The 12,306-nt window shown below is 36.0% G+C and overlaps 1 pseudogene; it reads right to left on the reverse strand.

Moving 5' to 3' along the window:
* Positions 1-7,709: 7,709 nt before the first annotated feature.
* LOC116747918 lies at positions 7,710-8,866 on the reverse strand (annotated as a pseudogene).
* Positions 8,867-12,306: the final 3,440 nt, after the last annotated feature.

The following is a 12,306-nucleotide window of genomic DNA, read 5'->3' on the forward strand; positions in this document are numbered from 1 at the left end:
ATGTTCTAGGGACAGTTTAATTTTGCTTCTGACATGCAGTTAAATTAAGGGCAGATTATTTTATACCAATCAGGAATTTATCTGATTTAAAGTTGGCTTTAGGTTTTGTGAGGGCTGGTCTATTTCAAGTTCACCCTTACTCTTAGTATATAACCCTTCAGAATCCCAACTTAAAGCCTTAGATGTTTACTGGAGTTCCTCCTCCTTCTTAGGTTTCAAATTCCAATTTCTTTTCCTCCAGATCTGACATATTGCAAATAGTTCTCTTACATTTTCAGTCTCTCATTCACTGCATGTGAATGGACAAATGCTTTGAGAGGAAAAGTGATGCCAAATCAGTCTCACCCTCTTGATTTCCCTTCTGTTAGAGATCTTGTCTTCACAAGTGCATATCATCTTGGTAGGTTTCATTGCATTCAAACAAATGTTATTTCACATGTTATCCAGATTTTCTAGTTTTCTCAGGAGTATTATTGGTCTAAAACCAAGTAGCCCACCATTGCTTGAAGTGGTGCAATTGCTATAAAACTTCTATATCTAATATTCCAGTTGATTCAATAATTAAAACTTACCTTTGCCATAGACTGAATATTTGTATCTCCCCCCATATCCAGGTTTCACACATTTGTTTATATAGTCAAGTTTTCTTAGTTTTTAGTCAATTTTGTTACTTTTTGCATGCTTTATTTATTTATTTATTTTTAGCATCTTCATTGGAGTATAATTGCTTTACAATGGTGTGTTACTTTCTGGTTTATAACAAACTGAATCAGCTATACATATACATATGTTCCCATATCTCTTCCCTCTTGCACCTCCCTCCCTCCCTCCCACCCTCCCTATCCTACCCCTCTAGGTGGTCACAAACCACCAAGCGGATCTCCCTGTGCTATGTGGCTGCTTCCCACTAGCTATCTATTTTACGTTTGGTAGTGTATATATGTCCATGCCACTGTCTCACTTTGTCACAGCTTACCCTTCCCCCTCCCCATATCCTCAAGTCCATTCTCTAGTAGGTCTGTGTCTTTATTCCTGTCTTACCCCTAGGTTCTTCATGACCTTTTTTTCTTCCTTAGATTCCATATATATGTGTTAACATATGGTATTTGTTTTTCTCTTTCTGACTTACTTCAGAAAGTAAGGTCCATCCACCTCCCTACAAATGACTCAATTTCTTTTCTTTTTATGGCTTAGTAATATTCCATTGTATTTTTTTTAATTGAATGCTGAAATCCTAACCTCCAACATGATCGTATTATGAGATGGGGCCTTTGGGAGGTAATTAGGTCATGAAGAAGGAGTCTTCAATAATGGGATTAGTACCCTTTTAAAACAGACCTCAGAGAGCTCCCTTGCCCTTTCTGCCCTGTGAAAACAAAACAAAAAGATGGCCATCCTTGAACCAAGAAGTGGGTCCTTACCCAACACCAGATCTGCTGGTGACGTGATCTTGGACTTCCCAGCCTGTAGGACTGTGAGAAAGAAATTTCTGTTGTTTGTAAGCCACACAATCTATAGTACTCTGTTATAGCAGCCTGAATGAACTGAGACATTCTTGGTACTAATTATAAATATTTGCATAACACATTTAAGAAAAAACAATTTATTTTAATATTTAAAGTTATGCAATCACTTTGGCATATAAAGTTCCACTCAAAATTAATTGCCATAATTATCTATTGTAGATTAATGCAACCCCAGATATCCTCAGAAATCTGTGCTGTAGACAGAAACATTAATTTGCTTTTAACTACTAAACTGTGAATAACAGATCTTATTCATAAATTATGGCCACTAAAAATAATACTGTTTTTTTCTGCCACTCTGAAAATCATTTCAAATTGCTTTGGTAGTTTGTGCTTCCTTAAATTAAGGTATCTTCCTTGGCTATCACTATTTAAATACCTAGGGGTTATTTATTTACTGGTTGATTTATTGATACATTTAATCATTCAAATGTTTATTGACCATCAACTTTGCATTATGTGCATTGCTAGGATGCTGTGTATACAGTCGAGAGTGAAACAGGCAAAGAACTAAAATGCAATAAAGTTAAAGCCATAATTGAGAAATGTGCATATTGTAAAAGAAGCAAAGAAAAAGAGACTAACTCTGCCTGGGCAAGTCAACAAAAGATTCACAGAGTACTGCTAGACTTTGAACTGAGCCTTGAAAAATCATTAGGAGTTTTCAAGTCTGATGAGTCCTATGGGCTCACATAAAGTGGTTACTAAGTCATTCCATGAGAGACCTTGAAATGATTATTAGCAGCTTAGCATGTGAAAAGGGCCCAAAGCTGGAGAAAGACTAACACTGAAGAATTCCACTCAATTCTGCATGACTAGAACTTGAGGGTTGGATAGTGATGGTGGCAGTTAGCAGAAAAATGGTGAGAAATAAGACGGGAGAGAAAAACTTGCGTATGATGGGTGTTAAAGGCCATGGTAGCAAGTTTGGCCTTCATTTTGTAGGAAGCGGATAGCCATTTAAATGTTTTAAACTGAATTCTGGTTGCATCATAGAGAATGGTTTGGAAAGGGACAAGACTTGGAGGCATGGAAGCCAGGAAGCCAGGAGACTATTGCAGTGATCTAGGTGAGAGCCAGGGAGGAGGAATGGAGAGAGGAGATAATGAGCTCACTGCTATCTGTGTTACATATTACCTCTGCTTCTATCCATACTCCTTCTTCTTTTCTCATTCATAACTATAATCCATGAGGCTGCTCCCTTTCCAATAATTTATTTTATTATTTTTAATATTTAACTGGCAATCATATTTCTATTTCACTCTCTCAAAGTAATTCCTATCACAATACTTCTTTTCAAATATCCAACTTCACTGAAATAAGATTCTTGTTTATATTTTGCTAAATTTTAAATATTTTAACTATCTAAGTTTAAATAATGTTCAGTCACATTGAACAACACAGATTTTATAAAGAATTTTATGAAGTGGATGCCTCACAAATATATTCCAACTATGGTAAGGCTTAATTTTATCAATATATTTTTAGTCCTGCAATATGAATACAATTAGTTTTTCTCTCTCTCAGTCACACATATATTTCACATAGAGAATATTCCAAAGTCATCTTACAATATGAACCATAGAAATAAATTAATTTGATGGAAGAATCAGATTATACTCAAAAGAGAAACAATAAATGACCCAAAGAAAGGGGAAAAAAGCTTTCATTTTTTAATAATGTCATTTATCAACTCATTAATTATATTAATAACTTAAATTTGTAAGAGACTTTACAATTTTAAATGGTTTCACATTCATTTTCCAATTTTAATTAAAAGAAGAACAGTTGTAAAAATGTAGTTAATAATATGACATTATGGGTCTTAATGTGGAGTTAATATCCATTATTTTCAGGATTCTTTAATTTTTTAAATTATTATGGTGACACTTGCTGAGTACCTACTATGTGTTCATGTTTATTTTAAATGCACTGGTAAACAGTAATGGATTTATACAAAGTCCCCTCCTTAATTATCTTATAATTCTATTTTCCCACTGGGGAAGTACAAATTGTTGAATAAACATATCATTTAGTGTTAGCAAGGACAATAGTGTGAATATCTAGAGACACACTTTTTATTAAGTTTGGGATTTTGAGTCTAGAAAAGGTCTAGATTTATATTATAGCTTTTCATTTCTAAGCAATGCCTTGAAAAAATAATCCTCCACAATTTTAAGGGAACTGCTTTAATTTTAGTGTATAATATTGTCAAGAGAGAGTTTTACTATATTACATTATATACGACAATGTATTTTATTTCTAAACTAATAACAGTCTAAACTAATAACACTAAACATTATGCTTAGTGGAAATATTAGCTTTCATATTGCAGGCAGAACTTGTTCTGTTCAGGAACTGATTAACCAGGTATGGTTTTCTTATGAACTTTTATTGCCTTAATTCTAGCCATATTCCTAATTCTTATTATTTCTACTACCAGATGGATGAAAAAGAGAAAAGTTTTAAGAAGTCGGTTGTATTGCATGCCTTTCCAATTTTTTCTTATATTTTTACTCTAAACAATGCATATTCCAGCGAGGAGTGAAAGGATTTGTGAGCATATGGGTCCTCATCTGCTGCCACCTGTGAAAATCTGCATTAATCTTTAAATTCTTTCCCTGTTTCCCGAAAAACATTGACAAAGTTAATCATACACAAAGTTAATTAGAATTTAGTTCTACTAAAATATCTCATCATCTTCAGCAGTTCTCTGTACCGCCGGAAGATGCAGTTTAGACAGAATGACTGCACTGATGCTTATCGAAGTAATTGAAAAATGGGAGGGGGTTATTTTAAATTTAATCATTTTTAAGTTCCAACTGTGGAGTATGCTATGAATTGAATTGTGTAACACAACAAGATATGCTGAAGCTGTAACCTCCAGTACCTATGAATGTGACCTTATTTGGAAATAGGGTCTTTGCAGATATAATCAAGTAAATATTCAATCGTTAGGGTGGGCCCTATCAATATGACTGGTGTCTTTATAAGAAGAAGAAGGGAGACACAGACATAGACATACAGGGAGAATGCTATATGAAGATAGAGACAGTAATGGGAGTGATAGAGCTGAAAGACAAGGGTTTTCAGGACCCGTGGATTGCTGGCCACGAGCAGAAGGCAAGGAAAGATTCTACCCAGAGTACCAGAGGGAGCATGGCCCTGTTGACAGCTTAATTTCAGGCTTACAGCTTCCAGAAGGGTAAGAGGATAAATTTCTGTTGCTTTAAGCCATCTGGTTTGTGTACTTTGTTAAAATAGCCACACAAAACTAATATAGAGCGTAAGCACATTATTTTCTTCAAGAGAATAAAGAACATACAGGCATGTAACTCCAAGTTTACAGGGTTGGATGGGGCCAAGAGGTAGGTGCTTAATAGTGGTCAGTAACTCTGTGCTTCTAAGACATAGTCTGGTTCAAGTAAAGGAATGATTGTTGTTTTCTAATTAGCTGCAAGGAGGTGGATGCTCCTTTTTTTCCTGACTCACTTTTTTTTTTAAGTAAAGTTTTCACTTTAAGATAATTGTAGATTCACATCAATCAAAACTTTTGGATACTACTGTATTTCCCTGGATTTCATAAAGGAAGAGATCAAAGAGTTAAGCAAAAAGATACATCTGATCTCATTATGTGAGACTCTTAAATTTAAAATAATGATTAAAGAGGAGTGAATGTTATCACAAATGGAGTTATGACTGATTATGAATAATAATATGAAGGAAGAAAAAAGCACCCAAATCAGTCACTGAAACTGTAAATGAAGCTTTCTCTTGAACCTAGATTTGTAAAGTGCCGTGATTGTATCGAAGAAGACTTTGAGAAGAGTTTTTAGGCAGGTGATGGCCAAAATGAACTGAATTTGGGGAAAAGGATATAATATTGATGGGTGACAAGAAGATCTTATTGTTAAAGCTCTCTTCTGCTCTTTCAACACTAATCATCATTGAAGAGGATTTTAAAATGTCACTAAAAGTAATTGAAAGAAATGTGTGTATAAGGTGAGAAAGGATTTACCTGCTCTGAACAAATCTGTCAGTGAAATCACCAAATTTCACTTTTTATCAGGAATCATGGGGAAATATATAGATGTTGCCAACTTTTAGAGTATAATTGATTAAAGCAGTGATATTTAGCCTAGAACATAAAAAGAAGGCATAACAGTTTTTAAAAACTTTGGAATTTGGGATGACATCAGAAAATGGCAGAGTAGGAAGCTCCAGGCTCTTGTTCTCCCATAGAAATAATTATTAAAAAAAAAAAAACTAAGTACTGGCTAAAATAACTTCATAGGAGTCCTAAAAAATAAATGATGATCAGATATATGATATATGATTTCATATGATATCAGATAAATGATTTACAAATGTTGTCTTTTCACAATTATAATGTCATTTGATGCACAAAAGCTTTTAATTTTAATGAAGTCTAGTTTATTTCTTTTACTGATTGCATGTGCTTTAAGTGTCTTTGTCACCTATAGCAACAATAAATTTTAAAGTGCAATTTCTAGTCACATTATCACCAATCTTCATGCTAGAAGCTTATTTACCTAAGTTCCTATTACTTAATACATCATACCCAGCCTTCAACAAAAAATTACAAAGCATCTTGAGAGGCAAGTAAAAAACATGGTCTGAAGAGGCAAAGCAACATCAGAAGTAGATTGAGATATGGCAGAGACATTGAAATTATCATACTGAGAATTTTAAATACTTATGATTAAAATGTTAATGGCTGTAATGGAAAAAATAGAAAGCATGCAAGAACAGATGGATAATGTAAGCAGAGACATATAAAATCTAAGAGAGAATCCATAGGAAATGCCATAAATCAAAAACACTGTAACAGAAATGAATAATGCCTTTGTTGAACTCATCAGGAGACTGGAAATAGCTGAGGAAATAATCAGTGTGTTTTAAGATATGTCAATAGAAATTTCCTAAACTGAAATACAAATAAAAAAGTAATTGAGAAACAGAACATCCAAGACATATGGAACAACTTTAAAAGATATGACATATGCATAATTAGAATGCCAAAATGAGAAGAGAGAATATAGCAGAGGAAGTATTTGACATAATTGTAACTAAAATTAATGATAGACACCAAACTGAAGACCAAGAAGTCTCAGAGAACACCAAGAAGAAAAAATACCAAAAGTACCAGACATAGATATATCTTATTCAAAACTCAGAAAAGCAAATACAAAGAGAACAACTTGACAGAGGTTGGCTGGGGTGAGGGTGAGAAGACATGATATTTCTATAGAGACAAGAATTACAGAAGCCTTCTCATTAGAGACCAAGAAAGCAAGAAGAGAGAGTACAATAAAATATTTAAAGTGTTGAAAGAAATAAACTACTAAACAAGAATTCAATATCCTAGTTCTGTGGAAAATGCCAATGGTAATTTGATAGGCATTGCATTGAATCTGTAGATTGCCTTGGGTAGTATACTCATTTTAACAATATTGATTCTTCCAATCCAAGAACGAGTTATATCTTGCTATCTGTTTGTGTCATCTTCTATTTCTTTCATCAGTGTCTCATAGCTCTCAATGTCACTGAAACTTCATTAGTGCAGTTTAGAGGAAATGCTTAAGATTTGGCATACAGTAAGTCCCCTACATATGATCCTTCAAGTTGCGAACTTTCAAAGATGAGAATGTGCGTTCGCATGTCCAGTCACCTAAGTTAGTTCACGTGTCTGGCGTACATTGTCATGTGCATGCATCCTCTACAAGTGGTTGTGGTTTTGTGTACTTTACAGTACTGTATAGAGTACAGTAGTACAATATCTTTATTTCAAGCCCAGGATGTCTGGAAGCAAGCGTAAAAGCAGCGGTGATATAGCTGGTACTGTACTGTACTTTTCAAGATACTGTAGTGTAAAGATTAAAAATGTTCTCTTTATTTTTTGTGTTTGTTTTTTATGTATTATTTGTGTGAAAAGTCTAAATCTATTACAGTACAGTACTACATAGCCAATTGTGTTAGTTGGGTACCTAGGCTAACTTTATCGGACTTATGAACAAATTGGATTTACAAACTGTGCTCTTGGAAGGGAACTGGTTGGTATGTAGGGGACTTACATACATATTAAGTGATAAGAGGCACAATGTTTTCCATACAGCTTCATGTATAAATATTAATATGCACTTGGGCCAGAGCTGTGATGGATCAGCCGATATGCACCATTTTTATGTCAGGGATGATACTGTCTCTGCCCTTTGAGCACTGGAGGGACAGTTGCCCCATGCATTTCATCCTCCAAGGCACTGCCCTCTCGGGGAGGGGCTGCTTTGGATCTTGCCATGGCACTGCTCGCTGATGTCCCGGTTGTTGGCTTTGTCACTCATTTTATTCCCTGCCCCTTTTGCCCTGTCATCTCACTCTACCTCACACTTGGGGAAAGAGGTCCTGCTGCATTCGCCCAGCACTGGGAACATCATCACGAACTCTGACGGACACGGGGCCGGGCAGGTCCAGGCTGCCGGACCTCACAGCCGTGGGGATCTGGTCAGTGGTCGGGTATCTCAGACTGGGTCCTGAGCTGAAGCTGGACACAGACTGGGTTTCCGAGTCATTTTCAGACACAGAGGTGCTACATTTGTCATCTTGAGAAGCCTCGGAGGCCACAGAAATGGCATCCAGCTCGGGCTTGCGCCCCGACATGTTCTCTGTGGTCGCGCTGCCACCTTTGGCCCTGACGCCGCGGCTGCGAGGCCCTAGTCGCACTGGCATGCTGCTGCTCGTGCATCGTGTCCGAGATCGTCTCCAGGTTCCTCAGGGCCATCTTGTATTCGCCCTTCACCATGACAGCTTGGCCTACAGGTCGTCCACTATCTTCCCGAGTTTGTCCTCCAGCTGCCACATGCGGTCCATGGCCGTGTTGTACCTGGTCGCAGGCTCCTTGTGCAGTCTTGGTCAGCTCCGCCTCCATGACCTGCGTGGCTGATTCAGCATCTCCTGCGAGGCCGAGTCGAACTGCCGCTTGCCATCCTCCAGCAGGCACTGCTCGGCCACGGGGATAGTCTCCGTGGCGGCTCAGGAGGTCCTGCGTGGTTCTCAGAGCTTCCAGCTGAGCCAGCCTCGCCGCCCTCCGCACCTCCCAGTAGGGCTTCGGATCTTCCACGGCTTTGCAAGTTTTCTTCACCAGCTTGTCCGGTTTCACCGTCGCTTCTATCAGAACAGAGCAGAACTTGTGACAGATGTCCTCAAGTTCAGTTTCGCGTCTGTTGATATCATCTGTGGATTGATTGAATGTCATTAGTTCTCCCTGGATCCGGGGGTCCACCTTCCTCCTCCTCCTGCCCCAGCTCCATCCCTTCCTTCTCTTCCTCAGAGTACGAGTCCCCCTTTGGAGGGACCACGGGGAGTGGTGGCCGCGGGCTCCGCCCCACCCGGCGCTATCAGGAGGCACTGCTGGCTTGTGTAGTTTTAAAGAACAGCAAGAACCACAGGGCCAAAAAAAAGTAAGCAAAACAAGAGAGTCAGGAAAGGAAGATGGACAGACATATAAGAACGAGATTACGTAGAACTTCACAAGCCATAAAATATTTGGATTATATTCTAAATCTGAAGGGAAACCATGAATCAAGATATCCTAATTTATATATTTTTTTCTTTTGCTAATACTGTAATTTACCATTACTGGTAAATTTATGTAGAGAAATACACAAATCTTAAGTGTACAGATCAATTAATATTTACAAATATATATGCCTTACTCTCAGACCAAATAAAGAACATTTCCATTACACCCAAAAAGGTCCCTCACAAATATTTCCAGTCAGTACCTTTGCCCTGCTACCCTCTACCACCATGCAGACAAATAACTATTCTAATCTCTATCCCCAAAGATTGATTTTTAATGTCAACATGATACATTGACAAGCTGTAAGATATACATGATGTTTATGTCCCTACACATGCTGAATGAACTAATAAGATGCAGATGGGGTGTGAGACAAAATTATCAATATCAGGGAGAAAGCACTGCCCAAGAGATATATGAAATTCTTCCATAGCCTGATTAGAAGATGGCAAGAGTCTTGAAGTATATGAATACCTTCTTTATCTAATTTGCTCATATTAGTAATTTCTTTTCTTTACCTCACTACATTACAATCTGACTTCTTGTTTCCTGATAAATTAGTTTCAAATTTATAACAGATTGGAAATTGGACTTATTTGATATTTGGAGTTTTTCAGAAGAAAGCCACTTTATTTTATTCTGTGTAGAAATCAATGTTAGAAATAGCAATATTAGAAATATCATTCTATTAAATCAGATAGGATTTTGTAAATGGCAAGGCCCATCTTGGAGCTCTGAAAATTATTATTTCACAGAAATGATAGAAGCAACAAAAATCACTAATTCTTGTCTACTTAAAGATTAACCTTACTAAAATAATGTAAATATCAGGGAAAGCATGATTCATTTGATTTAATCTCAGGTATATTAGGGGGAATTTAGAGGTTGCTAAATTGTTGCTCTAAAAGCAACAATACTTTTAGAGCTTATTGTTGCAATTTAGTATCCCAAAGGATCTCAGAATAACCAAAGTTAATTTTCAGGAACAGCTTCTAGGGGATTTTTTTCTTGCATGATATCTTTTTCAAAATTGATTTCAGCTCACTGGGGAAAAGTAAGTGGTTCTTAATAATGGGTGGTAATTATTAGTGAAGTTATTTAGAAATGCCTTGAAATATACAGAGAAAACATGAGCATATCAAATAAATATAGCTTTTACTTAACATCTCTATGGATGGATCCTTAGTTCTGGTTCAGTGACTTTGTGACAATAACATTTTATCCTTAATCAAAAAGAAAATTTATCTCAAAATTTCCATTTTAGGTCAGAATGAAAAGGAAAAAGCATGTAGATGGCTACTTGTATAGAACAGTGTTGCCAGTGTCATCTTCCTTTTCCACTTGGAAGCAACAACTCATGCATGGTAATTACAGACATATCTTATTGAACAAGCCTAACAGATGAACATATTAGCTGAAGGAGGGTGAATCAAGGTCACTTTAGAATCACCTCATACAATAATCTCTTAATTTTCCGGTATTCCTTTAATATGGACTTGCTAGCAAACAACATCTATGAAACATTAAGAAATTTGAAGTGAACTCTGGACAATTTCAGATAATATATTTTATAATGCTTTATTTGTATTTTAGTGTGAAACATTTTACTTATAATTTATGAAAAAAATTCTAAAAAGAGCACTGTTTACCCAACACGCAGCATACAATATACCAAATTATGAGTACCTTTGAATCCCTTTGTGTACCCTTTGATCATACTCCTCTCTCTCCTTTCCTCTCAGAGGTAATGGCTGTTCTAAATATTATTCATAATTTCTTTGATTTTTATTTTAATTTTGCCATGTGAATATGTATCCCAAAACATTATACTCTTTTTCATGTATGTAAATTGTAGAAAAAGGATCAGACTATATGTATTCTTCTGTAACTCACTTTGTTCATTCAACTTTATGAGATTCACCCACATTGAGACATACATCTGTAGGTCTTTCAATTTCACTGCTATGTTGTTTTCCATTGTATGAATACATTTGAATTTATTTATCAGTGTTGATGTAAATTTGGATGTCTCCAGTGTTTTGTTTCTAACATCACTGCTATGCACGTTCTTCTGCATGCCACATTGTCTTTATATGTGAGGGCATCTCTAACGTCTATATCTACAAGTGGAATTGTTACATAAAAAGATATATGCATCATCAACTTTACTAGATAATGTTAAATATCATTTTTTCCAAAATGGTTCTAATAATTTATACTCCCACAAGCACTACATTAGAGTTGTAGAAATTCTACATCCTCACAACTCAATAGCAATGTCAGATTTTTCATATTTGCCTAACTGGTGGGTGTGAAATGGTATGATTTCAATATACACTTTCCAGGTTATTTAATAAGTGTATGCATCTATTCATAGAACTTTATTGTCCATTTCTTTTCCCTATTCCTGAAATGCCTGTTCAAGTCTTTTGACCTTTTATCTCAATTAGATTGTTTATATTTATTTTATATATTTGTAGAAATATTGATACTTTATCTGTCATGGATAATGAATCCTTTTTAGATACATATACTGCATCATCTTCTCCCATTAGGTGGACTGTATTTGCCTTTCATTGCAATTGTATAACCACTTGGTAATTGTGAACTCTCTACCTATACTTCAGTCCATGATGTAATTACTAATGTAATTACTAAGTTTTTTTTGTGTGTCTCTGTACTCCCTTTCTTTTTCTCCATTAGACTGCCAGAGGTTTCTAAATGTTATTGCTATATTTAAAAATTTGGCTTTGTTGATCTCTTTATTTTCGTATATCATTAATTTCTGTTCTTATTTTTGTTAACTGCTTTTGTTTAATACAGATATATTGATCTTTTTCTAACTTTATTTTTAAACGTTTAATTTTACTTATTTGGAAAATTGTTCTTGATAAACATGGTTAGAAGTTTGCTGATTTTGTTTTTCAACTCGGGTTCTAGTAGATTGGTGAGGTCTGTTTCATTATTTGTTCTTGTAATTGGAAGTAGATCCTCTGTCTTTTCATTTTAGGAGAAACAGAGTTATCTACTGTGGTCTTGAAGGGGTGGTTTTATGTGGGCGCATCCCTGTGTAGACTGTGAGTGTACAGTGTTTTTGGTACAAGGGCTGGTTTTGGTATGGCTGCCAGCCACACCTTTCCTCAGGGTGTGCTGGCTGTTATCCCCTTGATAGGGCTGTGA

The sequence above is a fragment of the Phocoena sinus genome, chromosome X (genome assembly GCF_008692025.1).
Source record: "Phocoena sinus isolate mPhoSin1 chromosome X, mPhoSin1.pri, whole genome shotgun sequence".
Classification (NCBI taxonomy): domain Eukaryota; kingdom Metazoa; phylum Chordata; class Mammalia; order Artiodactyla; family Phocoenidae; genus Phocoena; species Phocoena sinus.